At 44.3% G+C, this 14,464-nt stretch overlaps 1 protein-coding gene across 2 annotated transcripts in view; it reads left to right on the forward strand.

Moving 5' to 3' along the window:
* The first annotated feature begins 5,314 nt into the window (after nucleotides 1–5,314).
* Nucleotides 5,315–14,464, forward strand: part of MTMR2 (myotubularin related protein 2) — a 62,636-nt gene continuing 53,486 nt past the window's right edge. The window contains exon 1 of one of the 2 annotated variants that reach the window (XM_039718314.1): nucleotides 5,315–5,355. The gene's annotated coding sequence lies outside the window, so the exon portion shown is untranslated. Of the gene's footprint in view, nucleotides 5,356–8,763; nucleotides 8,819–14,464 lie in introns of those variants that run through there. The other variant, XM_039718313.1, reaches the window with a different exon arrangement.

The following is a 14,464-nucleotide window of genomic DNA, read 5'->3' on the forward strand; positions in this document are numbered from 1 at the left end:
GTTTGCTTGAAAATTGGTGTATAAATCAGGACTGTAAAACACAAATTTGAGATCCAAGAGGTGCAGAGACTTTTCTCCTCCATATGAACACCTTTTCCCATCCCAGAGACTGCAAGTGCTGAGACTTCAGACACCTTCCTATTGTCTGACAGTACCAAACCAATTTTTACCCCCACATAATTCCTTCCTGCCTGATCACCCTACAGCTTCTGGAAATGCATTTATTTCCAGCAGTAGTGGTTTAACAAGCGTCAGAATTTTCAAATTTAACTCCTGTGGGTAATTCTTTCTTACTTCATGTTTGCCAGATTGAAGACCATTACACAGATGCCAAGGAGCTGCTGGAGTGCAACAGCCCAAACAGCCAGACAGCTGCTGTGATGTATTTAGTCCTTCAGGAGAAAAGATTATTTGAATTGACACACAAAACTGATCTGTGTGTTCTTCAGCATGCAGTGGTAGTCCTGCCCCTAGAGCCCGAGGTCTGCAGCCCTCCAGGTGCCCACAGCCCTCAGGGTCCCCGTCTGCTCAGCACGACAGTCCATGCCTTGCTCTGTGCCGGTGCCACCACGCAGCTGTAAGCACACACAGGCTGGGAGCACTGCAATAATGCACAGGCCATCGAGAAGTAAAAGCATCAGGCAATTAAAAGCCAGGTGAATCGCGTGGTGACTCCAGCGGACTGTGAGCACTGAGCACACACGGATGGAACCTGATGTACTCCTTAGCCTGTGGCTTATTTCATGCCTGACTGTTCTGTGGGCAGCCATGAGCTGCTGTTGGGAGTGAGGACAAGAAAGCACTACACAGACAGAGCAGCAGGAAGAACAAAACAGCGTGCCCAACAAAAGTGGTTCACAAACAGGTAACAGGTTATAGTGTACAGGATTAGGTGCAGGTTGAGTCCAGAGCTTCACATCTGTAGCACCTTGCATCAATACGTGCATGATTGCATTAAAAAAACCAACAAACAAGTGACCAAAAAAAAAGTGTTAAAGGGTCACTGATCATTAGCTGCTGTTTCTGTCAAACACAGAGGGGGTGCAAGGCAAAACCACTGTCAGGGTGCTGTCATAGCCAATACAGAACCACACTGTGGGTGAGCTGAGGTGACCACTCTGATCAGGTTAACCAGAAGTATAGTGACTTTGGAGGCACAGTGACAATTTCAGTGTAGCTGTAAGTCCGAAGTCCCTCTCTTTGTTTTGTCTAGTTTCCAGCTTCAACAGCACAGGCATTATGCATCAGCAGGACCAAATCTGTGCATGTACCCTATGACCATCTTGTAACAGATGTTCTTGCAACCACAAGCAGCTCTAGCTCCAAATCACAGCCACAGTGAGTTGTTCTTCATCAACCACTCTGCCTGTGCCAAAACTCTTGCTGTTTCTGACCTCATACTTTATCAGCTGATGGGCCTTGACAAAAGGAACACATGCCACCTCCAGTGTGATTTGATGATCATACATCACAGTGGGATCTCACCAGTGACAATCCGCCCTTCCCAAGGCACTGAGAAGCTTTTATCGCCTGCCCACTGCCCTGAAGCTGTAGATCAAGAAGACAAGAAAATGTAATAAATCTCAGAACCATTTTAGTGAATCAAAGGAGAGACAAGGGTGTCTCTGGCTGTGTGGTTTTCAGAACAATTATGGGACTGAGTCATGCTGCAAATTTTTTGGACTCATTGATGGGGACTAGACTAGAGAAGGCACAGTGGTGTGTGAAGCTGACTTTGCCATGAACCATTTAACATGCTGTCTAAGAGGGCACAGGAACATATGAGTATAGTGGCAAAAATATGGGAGATCCATAGAGCTGCAGCAAAGAGAGCTAGTTTTAGGATGGATAAGATTTCAATGTTGGGATTGCAGCAAAAGGGAAAGGTGATAATTTTCAGAAGGGATTAGGGCTCTGACTCTCTTATTGTTCATAGGCCTTTCAACCATGGGATGAGTTGTGAGATGGGAAGAGGGGGAGGGAGGGGAATGTCTGATGAGCTGTACCATGGAAGGACAGGTTATGACAAAGACTGCAGCAGGGGAGCAAGCTTCCTCAGAGTGGATCGTTTGAGTACAAATCCTCCTTCATGGTCTACCCTTTGACTGCTGTAGAAACACGATTCCTCCTCTGCTGCAGGGGCATTTAGTCAAGCAGCCACAGACCATGGCCAAACATCCTCATGAGACCCTTGCAAAAGGTTGTGTGGGATGTCCTGGATGTGTGAATGTCCCTAGCTTTGGTGAGCCCCATGCTCAAAGTGTGAGACACAACAGACCTGTGCTTGGCTGTGCAGCAGCAAAGCTGAGGAGCTAATCCAGGAATGAGAACATCTGGCTTCATAACATCTGGCACATTGATATAGCAGATGTATGGACCACACATACATACAGAGCTAGAAAGCCTTATTCAACACACACATAGTTTAAATACAATGGATATAAAATAGAATCTCACTTTCACCCAGAAGGACTAAGCAAAAGTCTTACTTCCCCTCACTAAATCATGTTTTACATGTACATAATATAATCCTCTTTGTGCTGTGTTCACCACAGCTTTGACAGCCTCTAAACACCTAAGAAAGCCTGGGGCTATATGTTTTTCACTTTGTATATGCTACAACTACATACAATTTCAGGAAGTATTGGAGGATGTCTGCTTGTCTTTTACTTGGAAATAATCTTTTACACCCTTGATTCAAGAAAGCTCCTTGTCATTCTCTCTTTCAGATATCACTCAGCTCTGCCAGCCACACAGCATTAAAGATGAACACAGATAATTCTATTACTTATCCATGATGTTAATTTTATTTTACTGTTTCCTGTGTTAAAATCACAAAATGACAGAACATTCTCTCATTAAAAAAAGGAAAGGAAAAAAAAAAAACCAACCAAATCCAAATGATGATACTTGTAAGATAATGGTAGGGGATGTGGCAAGCAAAAGTAGGTTAACAGACTGAATGACACTTATTTTGCATCAGTTATACAACAGTCTTGTGAATTGTCCTTAATTGGTTTTGGTTATGTCAGGCCTTTATTTAATTCTCCATCACTTTTAGGAGCCCTGAGGAAACACACTTCACAGAGAGAATATTCTGACTGACTTTCAAAATGTGGTATTGTTGAGCAGAAAGACTCACTGAGCAGACTGCTAGTTTCTTTCAGCGGCAGGAGAGATGCAGGAGGTGATTAGCTTTGTTCTCATTTACAAAGCACCAGTGGGAATTTCTAAAGGGTTTCACAGGCCCTGGGGATAAGGCCAAGAACAAAACGGGGCAGTGAAAAGCAAATAGAGCACTTCATCAATAAACTACTTAGAGATGCCACATCAATAGCAAATTAGGAAGAAAGGAAGGCATTCTAATACTTTCACATAGCAATGGAGGTTTATATATTGTTTTTATTCCTACTTGACTTTTTTTAAACAACTGCACCTCTATCAAACTAAGCTTAGCAGAGGGAATAGAGGCAATACCAACTCACCACAAGGCTATTTGGTGAGATTTGAAAGGGAGACATGCACTGCTTTGTGCTAGCTCTGCAGCGCTGACCTCTCCCAAGGGTTACCACCGCCAGGAACTCCATCCTCGGAAGGGCTGGGAAGAGAGCACAGCAGTGGGAAAAGGCTTCCAGGAGCTGCCTGACTGCCCAGCAGACACAGCACCCCCTGCCCGCATGTCCCCTCAGAGGACATCTGCTCACCACACACAAGTGTGGATGGAAAGCTAAACAGAAGAGGCAGAGAGACAGTTTGCCATTCATACTTCGGTTTTTATTAATAAATGGTGCTTCTAAAATTTTCATTGTCCCTAACCAGAGGGGAGGAAAAAAGATGAACGTTTAAAATAATTTTATATTTGGTAAAAAATCAGCACAGGCCTATGGATTTTTCAATTGTAATGATGTCAAGGCATTTTTGTTTTAATGCTGCAATAAACCACTAGCAATTAGCTTATTTTTCGAACAAGGATCTCACTTTTAACCATAAAACAGAGTTTTAATTTCAGAAAAGGAACTCAATTTTCTAGACTGAAACCTTCACTCCCCCAAAACTCATTTGCCAATTTAGTAACTTTTTGCTCAGAAGATCAAATGAAAAATACAAAAATAAACCCTGCTTCAACTGAACTGCATTTTCAAGTTTAAACCAGCTTCAAAACCATCCCATATCAACCTTGCTCAACAGCAGCTGATAGAGACTAGAGGAAAGAGCAACAGAGGCAGTTTCACAGCCGGATCATGCAGTCTCAGGTGGGGATGCTACAAACCTGCTTCAGCATCCTGCATGACTTCTGACAATAGAACAAAATGGGAAACAACAGAGAGAAGCACATCAATTAATTTACTCCTTGGAGCACGAAGTGGGATGATGGTTTGGTAACCATTCTACAGCCACACAGTATACAAATGTTTAGAAGGGTTTATCCTATTTTTAGGTAGTGTTTTAAACAGAAAGGTCCATCTGGACAGATGCTCCTGACATCAGATGCTCTTTGCCGACAAGCAAGTCTTTCTGGAAGCCCACCAGCCTCCTAACACATCCCCAGTGGTTCATTCTTTTTGCCTCATGAGATTCTTGTCAAAACAGCTAAACATTTGAAAGACTTTTGCATCCTTGATATGGGAGGCTTAAGATGCATTCCCTCAGTCTTTGTAAGCAATGCCAAGAGCTTTTCCTACTCTCTTCCATTGCTTCAAGGAACTGGGCGTACCACGGCTCTTCCTGCACAACACTTGATACGGAACTGTGCCTAAGCCTTCCGGACACGGATCGCCATGGATGCGCTGAACACTTGATACCGAACTGTGCCTGCCAAGCCTTCCGGACACGGATCGCCATGGATGCGCTCGAGCTTTCGGTCGGGAATCTCCGCAAGGATCCGTGCCAGCGCCCGGCAGCCGTGACCCGTGTGGCTGTGACCGGCCACCTCCACAGCCACTCGAGGGACGGGCTCAGCGAGGATTCTCGAGCAGACAGGGGCAATAACGAGTGTGAGGAGCACAAATTGTTTTAGCTGTGGGCACACAACCCAACTGTTAGGAAAGCCTAACGCGGGTGAGCTGACTTCAAGAGGGATGCTGGAGAGAGACCACGTCTTTGCCCTTAGGAACGACCACCGTGCTCCGGGGATAGAACCCGGGAGCTGCCACCTTCCCTCGGTTCTCAAGAGGGCGAAAAGGGGGATCGCGGCCCACTGTGCACCCTCACGATCCAACCCCGAGGCCCGGCCCGGCGCGGCGCTGCCCCGCTCCCCACGCCCGCGGCGGCTCGGCCCCCTCAGCGCCCCGCCCGGGCCCGCCCCCCGGGGCGGGCGGCGGCGGCGCGGCCGCCCAGCGGCGACTCCCTGTCCAGGTACCGCCCGCCCGAGCCATCGCCCCCGCCCGCGGGGCTCGGCCGCCGGCACCGCCGCGGGGCGTGGGGGCAGAGGGAGGGAGCGGGGAGGGGCCGCCAGGGGAAGGGAGACCGGAGGGATGGAGCTCGTGCTGTTCGCTCCCTCCGTGGGCAGGAGAATCTGCGTTTCCCCGCGGTCGGGTCTCTCCTGCTGGGGTGTACCTGCGCTGGGGGCGGCCGTGGGGTGACGGAGCAGGAAGGCAGGCGTGGCTGTGGCACAGCCGCCTTCTCTTTCAGGCCTTTAAGCAGAGCAGGAGATGCTACCTCCACCGGGCTCTCGGTAAATCCCTGCCTAGGCAGAGCAGTGTCCCTGCCCTTGGTAGCTCGGTGGAGGCTTTGGGAGATGGGCAGCGCAGGTGAGCGGTGCTGGAAAGGAAAGGCACCCGCTTGGGAGCTGCCTTTCAGCACACTGCCGTGCCCGTGCCAGGCCTTGTCCTCTTCAGGAGCAAAGTTCCTGTGGCTTGTTGAACCTCTGGTTTTGCCTTTCAGCACGCTGCTGTGCCCATGCCAGGCCTTGTTCTCTTCAGGAACAAAGTTCCTGTGGCGTGTTGAGCCTCTGGTTTTGCCGTCATGGTTTTTTCTGAGAGCTTGACTTTGTGGTCTGAATGGCTTGTAGTGCCATGTGGGTAATATTCAAGGTCCTTAAGCCACGGAAACCGAAAGGTGACTTCTGTGTTCTTCCCACTGTCCGTGAGATATCAGTGAAATTTGAATTTAGTGACTGAAAGCACATCCTGCTTGGGCCTTGTGTTTGATGGAGAAGGTTGCAGTAGAGTAGCAAGGACAGGCACTGAGAGACTGGTAGGGCTGGTGGTGTGGGAACCCTGGTGTTGTGGTAGAGCCTGGCAGCAGGATATCCTGATGGCTGCTGAAGGTTGTTCTGTCCCGTTCTGGCTGCCCTTGCCATGCCCAGTTTGTAGGATCACTGGATAACTCAGGATGAAGAGATCTCAGCATCCCTGAGTCCAGATTGCCACTCACACCAGAGACAGCTTTAAGATCAGGCTACTTCTGGCTTTTACCCATTTGGTTTTGAAAACCTACAAAGATGAAGTGCACACAGACTCTCTGGACATCCCATTGGCATCTCCTGTGTATCTTCCACTGGCACTGGGGGCACTGGGGCTGCCTTTTTGGTCCCCCCTAAAGCAGTCTCTCCCCTGTCTCTCCACACAGGCAGGGTGCTCCCGCCCTGCCACCCCAGTGGTGCTTCCCTGTACTCCCTCTAGCTCCCTAGTGACTTTCCTGCACTGTGAGGCTAATACCTGGATGAAGTAGTCCAGAAATGCTCTACTGAATGCTGAGCAGAGGGGGATCCTTCCCTGGATCTCCTGGCTCTGCCTCTGTTCTTAGAACCCAAGATGCTGGTGGTCACTTTGTTGCCAGCATCTCAAAACTCCCATTCTTGCATGTTACCCAGCTGCTCCTCAGACAGGCAACGCCCAGCTTGCACTTGGATTTCCTCATTCTTGAGTCCTTCATGACTCCTGACCCTCATTTCACCCGTCTTCATCAAATTCTTCTGTTCCCTGCTCTCTGTACTGGTTTCCTTGTGCACTTTTACCAGTGCCCTGCCAGAACCTGCAGGCTTCTTTCCCCCTTACCTAACTGACCTAGTATATTCTTCTTTTTATCTCTGCATCAGCTCAGGCAACTTGGACCCATCTGGAGGTCATTCACTGTAAGAGGCCTGTGGACACTAAAGAGAGCTTAACTCAGAAGAGCCAGTGGCTACAAGGAAGCTCCTGTTGAGCCTCTCGGCAGCGTGCCCTGCACAAATGGAACCATGGGGAAATTGAAATGATAAATCTGTTGCTGTTGAGCATGCACAAGCTGTGTCCTCCAAGCCCTGGAAAGGCCCAGACTCTAACAGATTCCTTGTGATGCAAAAAAGGCTTATTCAAAAGCTTTCCGAATCTCAAGTCTCTGCTTGAACATCTAGAGTCTGTAGAAGAAAGCTAGCCAGTTGGGAGGGTTTAATGTACTCCAAGCAAAATATAGGTGTTTGAAGTAGATTGATGTTTTTCATCTGTAATTATTAATAAAAATACCCTCATCTTGAGTTGGTGTACGCTGTGAAACTTTTTAGTTGAAACAGTTCAAGGTTAGGGCAAAATTACAAGAAAATAAAACCAGAGTCTTGTAATGAGAGATGTCTAGTGACCTTCAGAATGTTTATTATCAGCTTCCCTTGCCAATCCAGTGAATGATGCGTATGCACAAATAAATACCTATGAATTGGACAGTAGATTGATTATCATCAGGTTTGGGTTTTTTTTTTTCATTAAAGCTGTATTGCAATTTGATTTTATACATTGGAATAATTCTCTGAAGCTAATTGGACTATTTGTATGCATTGAAATAGACTTATTTTAATCTCTGTGATTGTGATCTAATATCTAGCCCAGCTTCAAATTGTAACCTATGACACATTTTCATCAAATGATTTTGTTTAAAAAGAAGAAGTTAGCTTTGGGGATAATGTGAGGAACACAATGAATCATGAGGATGCTGTCATCAGTTTTGATAATTCATTTTATTTAAAAGGAACAAAAATCAAAAAATGACTCAAAGGTCACTCATCCCAGAATCACCATTACTTAGCCATGTGAAGCCTTATGGAGTTGTAGTTGCTGAATTGTTTTATGCAAGATTTAGAAGACTTAGAAAGGTGCTAATATGACATACATACAGCAGTGCATTCTTTAGATTCTCTCGGGTCCTGGTTGGAAGTGTTATTATTTCTAGAGGTACTTAAGATCTAGCTCCTCAAGGAGACATGCTTGATGGAGTTTACTTATACATAAGGCTGCTCACATTTCAGTAAGTGTCCTGAAGAACATTACAGGTTTGTCTTTTCATAAAGCATGTGAGATATGGCAGTAAGGGCATTTGACAGTGAAAGTTGCTTTGATATTTTAGTAGGCCCTAGTAATGTGCAGTACTTGTGGTCCTTGAGGAAGATGTAGAAATAATTAAACAAATGTTACCTACTTCCTGTCCCAACTAGAAAAACATTTGAAAAACTCCTAATGAAACTTACAGTGTAGTTGTTTGTACAGGGCAAAAAATTGCCAGCTCTCTGTGAAAATACCGAGTTAGTTTCAGATGAGCAGGTCACAGCTAATTAACTCAGCTGCCCTCACAGTTGTGCTGAACCAGCTGTTCTGCTTTTCAAGTCTCAGCCGTCTCACCCAGTGCTGGCTTTGTGTGGCACAGCACCGGGTTCTGCAGATCTCTGTGGTTTCCAAAGGTCAGTACTTGGGGTGGACATTCCCCTTCCATCCTGTTCTCATGGAAGACGCATGACCATGAGCCAGTTACTCATAAAGAGCTGTGGTGGTATTTGACTAGCAGCTTGCAAGGAGTGCTCGTGTGTCTGCCGTGTCTGTCCAGGAACAACCCGTGAGACAGAAGGAGTGAGGTAAAACACTGATTGAAACATTTGATGAGCTACAGTATGGTTATGTCCAGAAGAGTGAGCTTTTCTCAGTGTTATGGTCTGCTTTTATATCTCTAGAATAGTCTGAGGATCCTAGGTGAGTGAGTGATAAACACAGTTCAGCTCTGCTGGTTATTCAGATTTCTTCCAAGACCATTCTTAAAATGAATTTGTGGGTGGTTTGTTGTATTATTGTTTTTGGAAATCTGAAGTTGCATATGGTCCTGTGACCTCTGGAATTCAAAGGTACAGCCAACAAAATTCTACCATGATCTTTTCCTTTTGTGAAAGGAAAGCCAGATAGAGTTGTGTGTGACTTTAGCAGAACACATGGCACATGACTTTAGGGAAAAAGGCAAACTTCATATATTTACTTTCCCTGAGAAGTGATTAGGCATTTTGTTCGTGCAGCCTATGTGGTTATGTTCTGTAGTTTCTGAATGAGCATACATCTCTCTGTATTCCTCAGAAAAAGCATATCACAGTTCAGTCTGAACAATAGTCCAGTAAGATACATAAGAGGCTTTCTGTTAGGTCTGCTGAAGATAAATTTGTATTGCCTGTGCAGAAGTGTGGAGGTGAGTGGTCCGTGATATTTCAACATCAGTATAAAATTAGAGAAAGATAAGGCAGTGGGTAAAAGTGTGGAGGTGAGTGTACTGTAAAAAAACTGCTGTAGGAGAGGTCAGTGATATTTCAACATCAGTATAAAATTAGAGAAAGATAAGGCAGTGGGTAGATGTTTCCCACCAGCATGACTGTAGCAGTGCTTGATGTTACAGCTTTCTTGGTTGCTTGTTATCAAGCCTTTTGTTCTAGTGTTTATCATCCACAGAGGTCTGCAGACACTGCGGATCCGATGCACTGCACTTTTACTGAGGCATATGAGAGCAATCATGCTCCTTGTCTTTATGTTTGCAGGGATAAATCTGAAAACATAAACTCGGTGTAAATCAGTGCAGCAAGGTCTGTTGAACCAGTAACTCCATGAGGTATGAGCTCCCCCTTTGTCTCAAATAAGGCTCTGTCAGTACCTGGTCTGATTTAAGGCTGTGTTGAAGGAATTCTTTCCCCATGGGTGAGAGTGATGCTGGAAGGAGTTGGGTCTGTGAGCTGTTGGCTGAGGAGGGCTTTAGCTGTAGCACCACATTGCTACCAGATGTGTAAGCTTTGCTGATTGAGTTGTTTTGTGATGAATCATTGAAGTTAATGTTTGAAAGGGAAGATTTTTGCCAGTTCTGGTGTTTGGTGAAATGCAAGTAGCTGTCATTTTCCTCATGGGCTTTGAGAGCATTTCTTGCATTTGATTTCTTGTAAGTGCAAAGCAAGGTTGTTACATTAAAGACAAGTACATTGCAGGCTGAGTGTTGATAATGAACTGATTTTGCATCTCAGGAACTTGACACTAAGCCTACAAACAATTAGCAACTCCAGATGGGTTCATTATCATTGATTTTATTAAATGAGTGATAATTTCTAACACTTACGTGCAACTGAAGTCCATTTTGAGACAAGAGTGTTTTTTCTGGTGTACTGTGTATTGTAAAGGTAAATATCAGTTCTGCCTGCAAAAATATTTGTAAAATGAGGAGAATCTTTTTAATAGTCTCAGAGTTTGGGGCAGAAAATAATGAAAATAACATTTAGTGAAAAGGACTTCAGAGCTTTTAATTTATAGCAGTGAAGAGAAACCATTGCCTCTAAAGAATTCACAAATTAGTTTTACTAGCAGTCTTTGCCATGCACATTTCTGCTTCTGCATTCAGCAGAAACTATTTCTACTGTTCCCAGAGTGTGAGACCTTCAGCTTGAAAGTTTTCCTCTGTCTGGCACATGCACATCTCTTGGTCCCAGTTCTGATCGTTCAATAAAATGCTTTTTATTGATGACAAAAATATTTGGGTTTAAACATATTTTCCATTTGAGAATATAAAATACAATTGACACTCACCTGTTCATTGTGTTGTAATTAAGGTTACACTGGTGTTTAAAAGCCTCACAGGAACTTGCAGTTTTGTAGTTCTTTCTAGCTGCTGTACAGATGGTGATGCTTTCTGTGTTGAGGAGATGGGGACCAGCTATTTAATTGTGCCTTAGCCAGGGCGAGTCTATTTTTAATAATGCCTGGTGGGTAATTTTACTAAGCTCTTGGAAGTGCAGTTGAGTACTGAGACTCCTTGTGAAGAGATTGGGCACAGCTTGAGAAAGTCTAAGGAGGAGATGAGAAGCTGCAGTGGAGACGTGAGGCAAGATCTGGCAACTGGCGAGGAGTGAAGCTCGGCTCAGAACACGACTCTCTTGGGTCCCATCAAGCACTGCCTTCTCTGAAGAGAGATGGTAATGCTGTGTTGACTAGCAGCCTGTTTGCTAGACAGCACGGAGTTGTACATGTAGTTCCTTAACTACAGGTTATTTCCAGCATGGCTGCAATCACAGAACCTGAATTCTAAGATTGTGGATGACCTTACAGTGTCAAATTACACAATTCCGATCTGTTGCACGATTGTGCTCCTGATAGGTTAACGCCTGTCTCAAACATATTTTGTTACCTATTTCTGATGTTTTATCATCTCCCTTTCTTTGCTGATTCTTTTACACCTCGCATACAGGCAAGAACTGCATTTGGAAAGGTCATAATACCTCTTTAATGGCTCAGCAGATCGATGCATCTTCTTTTTCATTAATCTTTTCCCGGTGACCTGCTTTACTGTTATGGGCTTTTCAGTTCTGAGGGTATCAGCAGTGTAAAAAGAGACCTGATCCATACACCAAAGCGCTTTTGTTGACTCAGGAGCTGGACTTGATCCTTGTGGGTCCCTTCCAGTTCAGGATATTCTGTGTTACCAGAAAGCTTAGTCAAGGAAAGCAAACAACAGGCCTGCATAAGAAATGAGGGAAACAGTCCAGAGGTCACCTTGATATACGAGTGTAAGGTACAAAAGTACTTGTAATACAGCACATGAAAATGTGTAATAAAGCACATTTATTTGTCTATGGGAAGCCCATTCCACCATGAGGAAAGAGTGTGACAGGAAGGGAATTAAGTGCTTGGTTCCTAGAGATGTCTGGGATAACCCTGGGAAGTGAGAATATAGGAGAGACACTGTCACAGTAATTACCCCATCTTCATTTTTAACTGAAAGAACATCTTGCTTTTTTATTGCCCCAGTACTGGGAGCTAATTGAAGAAAAAAATGAGTGAAAGACAACAACAAAAAAAATCAGTGGAACTTTTCAAGTATTTGCTTTTCCCTTTCCTACCATCTGTAGTTACTTTTGCCAGAGAATGTTCTCACTCAGTAATTTTCCAGTGATTTCAAGGTAGTTCTCTTTTTTGTTTCTCTCTTGCTTCTCTGCTACGTGAATTCTTTGCCATTGCTTTCTAAACCCTGATATATTTGATGAAGAGAAAGTGTTAGCAGTTTTTGTGTCCATAACCCCTTCAAGGTGATTTTTTTCTAGTAATTTTATTAGCTCCTTACAAATGCTCCCACTTTGCAGATCTGACTTCTGTAGTCTTCTGGCCATGGCTCCAGAATCATTAATGCTAGGTCACCCAATGATTCAAATCTGGTCTGGGTCAGGTATGGGTATGTGATCATATTTCTGCTGAACTGTTTGGAAAAACAGGAGTTTATGAGGTTTTTTTTTCTTTGTTCTGGGAAAACTGGCAACACCTGTTTAGAATAAAACAACATTTTTATCTGGAGTTATTTACTGTGATGTGAAGACTGCATGTCCAGACAAAGTGTTATACTTGAAATCTTGTTCATAGCCAAAAAGGCAATGTGTTTTTATATAGCAAAGAATTTATTCTTAGCGTAACTGAATTTTTGGAAGTCTAATCACGATTAATCCAGATGCAATTTTTACAGAAAAATAAAGAATAATAACGCAGTTAAAACTGTTGTACCTTTAGTTCTTGGTTTCTCTCCCTCTTCCTGGTGTTAAGTTCACCCCTCTTCTGCTCCTCTGGATTCCAAGGTTGCTGATTTTATTCTGGTAGTAGTCGGTGTTAGAGCAAATCATCTGGAGTACTTTCCTGGGTGAAGTACAAGGTTCATCATGTTGATTTCTTCCTTTCCTCCTCTCTTCCTTTCCTCTAGGATCCACCTGGGGTCATTTTAGTCTGTTTGCTAAAACAACTTTACGTCTCTTTTCTCCATTGTTCTGCAGTTCCACATTGCATCTGAGTTTTTGCTATATATAGTTGCTTTTTTGTTATTAGATACCATTTCTTTGTTCTCTTTGTTATCTCTGAGCCCAGCCATGTGCAGCTCCAGGTCTGCTTCTTTGGTTGACCATTGGTGATTTGTTCATGGCTGTGGTCTCAGGTGCCAAGCCTGTGCCCCGTTTCTCATCCTGTGGCTCTACTCTTCCATGCCACATCCTGTGTGTCCACTTCTCCAGTCCTCTGCTGTGGTACCAGACTGTTGTATTTCTCTCTACAAAGTTACATTAGCGGTAAATATTCTGTATGGAATAGCTGCTTTTTACTGTTGTCTGTGCAAAACTGTGGTTGTACCACACACAAACAAAAATAAAACAGAGGGGATATACATGCCTGACCAGTTACAGAAATTGTAGTCACACCTAAACCAGTTATACCAAAGCTACAAGCAGGCCAAGAAAAGGCAAAGCAGAAGTGACATCTTCCAAGGCCTTGAAAATGCACTACAAAGCTTATGGCCTGTGAAGAACAATGGCAGTACTGAATGACAGGGCTAAAGGTTAACTCAACTGTTTTTTTCTGCACAAAATATAACTGCTGGAGTGAATATACCTGTGATCATTGCTTTGTGTTTTGTGATCAAAGTGTTGGTTGTGTTTTTACCCTGGTACAAAATGAACTGATACATGAATTACTGAGCTGACCCACAGCCTCATTCATACCTTCTGCCTTTAGTGAAAATAAAGCATTTGTGCTGGTTTTTATTGCTGTTTTAATAAATCCTATTATTGACTTCAGCTGATATCACTGCTCAGTGGTCTTTTCAAAGGGAAAGATTGCACACATTGACAGTAGGATTGCCTTCATGAACAGACTCAGCTAAATCTGGCCAGGAAAGGGCTGGAGGCTGGGAATGAGTTCGGAGCAGTTGTGAGATTGAAGGGCCTGTCTGCCTGCTGTGGAGAGCAGATGCTGGAGGTAAGGACAGGTCACTGGGACCTGTAGTACCAGAGATGAACTGCTGAAGGATGACTGTCAAAATTAGTGGATTTAACCAGCAGATGGATACCTTTAACAAATCAGCATTGGTCGACATCTCACTTGTAAGTAGAGCTTCTCTGAAAAGAGATGAAAAATGTGGGATCTTCTGTTCATATTTTACCCAAGTTGACTTTTGGAGTAGACTGTTCTTGAAAATTCAGGCTGTGTCTTCCAGTCTTAGAATTGATATCTCACTCCCACACTGCAAATGAATCCCCACATCTTATGAGGGAGTACTTCCCAAGTCTTTTTCCTCAAAGGTGAAGCAGCATGCTAACAGAGTAGCCATTAAACACTGGGGTGTGAGAAGGAGGATGTGGGGGGACTATTGTGGATGTGTTCAGGGTTTGTGCCAGCAGAGCAGTCTTGGTTTTCAGTATTCCCACTTATTTGGGTACAGCTTGTGCTGATCACTG

This window comes from Passer montanus, unplaced genomic scaffold (assembly GCF_014805655.1).
Source record: "Passer montanus isolate IOZ18808 unplaced genomic scaffold, ASM1480565v1 scaffold4, whole genome shotgun sequence".
In the NCBI taxonomy this organism is placed as follows: Eukaryota; Metazoa; Chordata; class Aves; order Passeriformes; family Passeridae; genus Passer; species Passer montanus.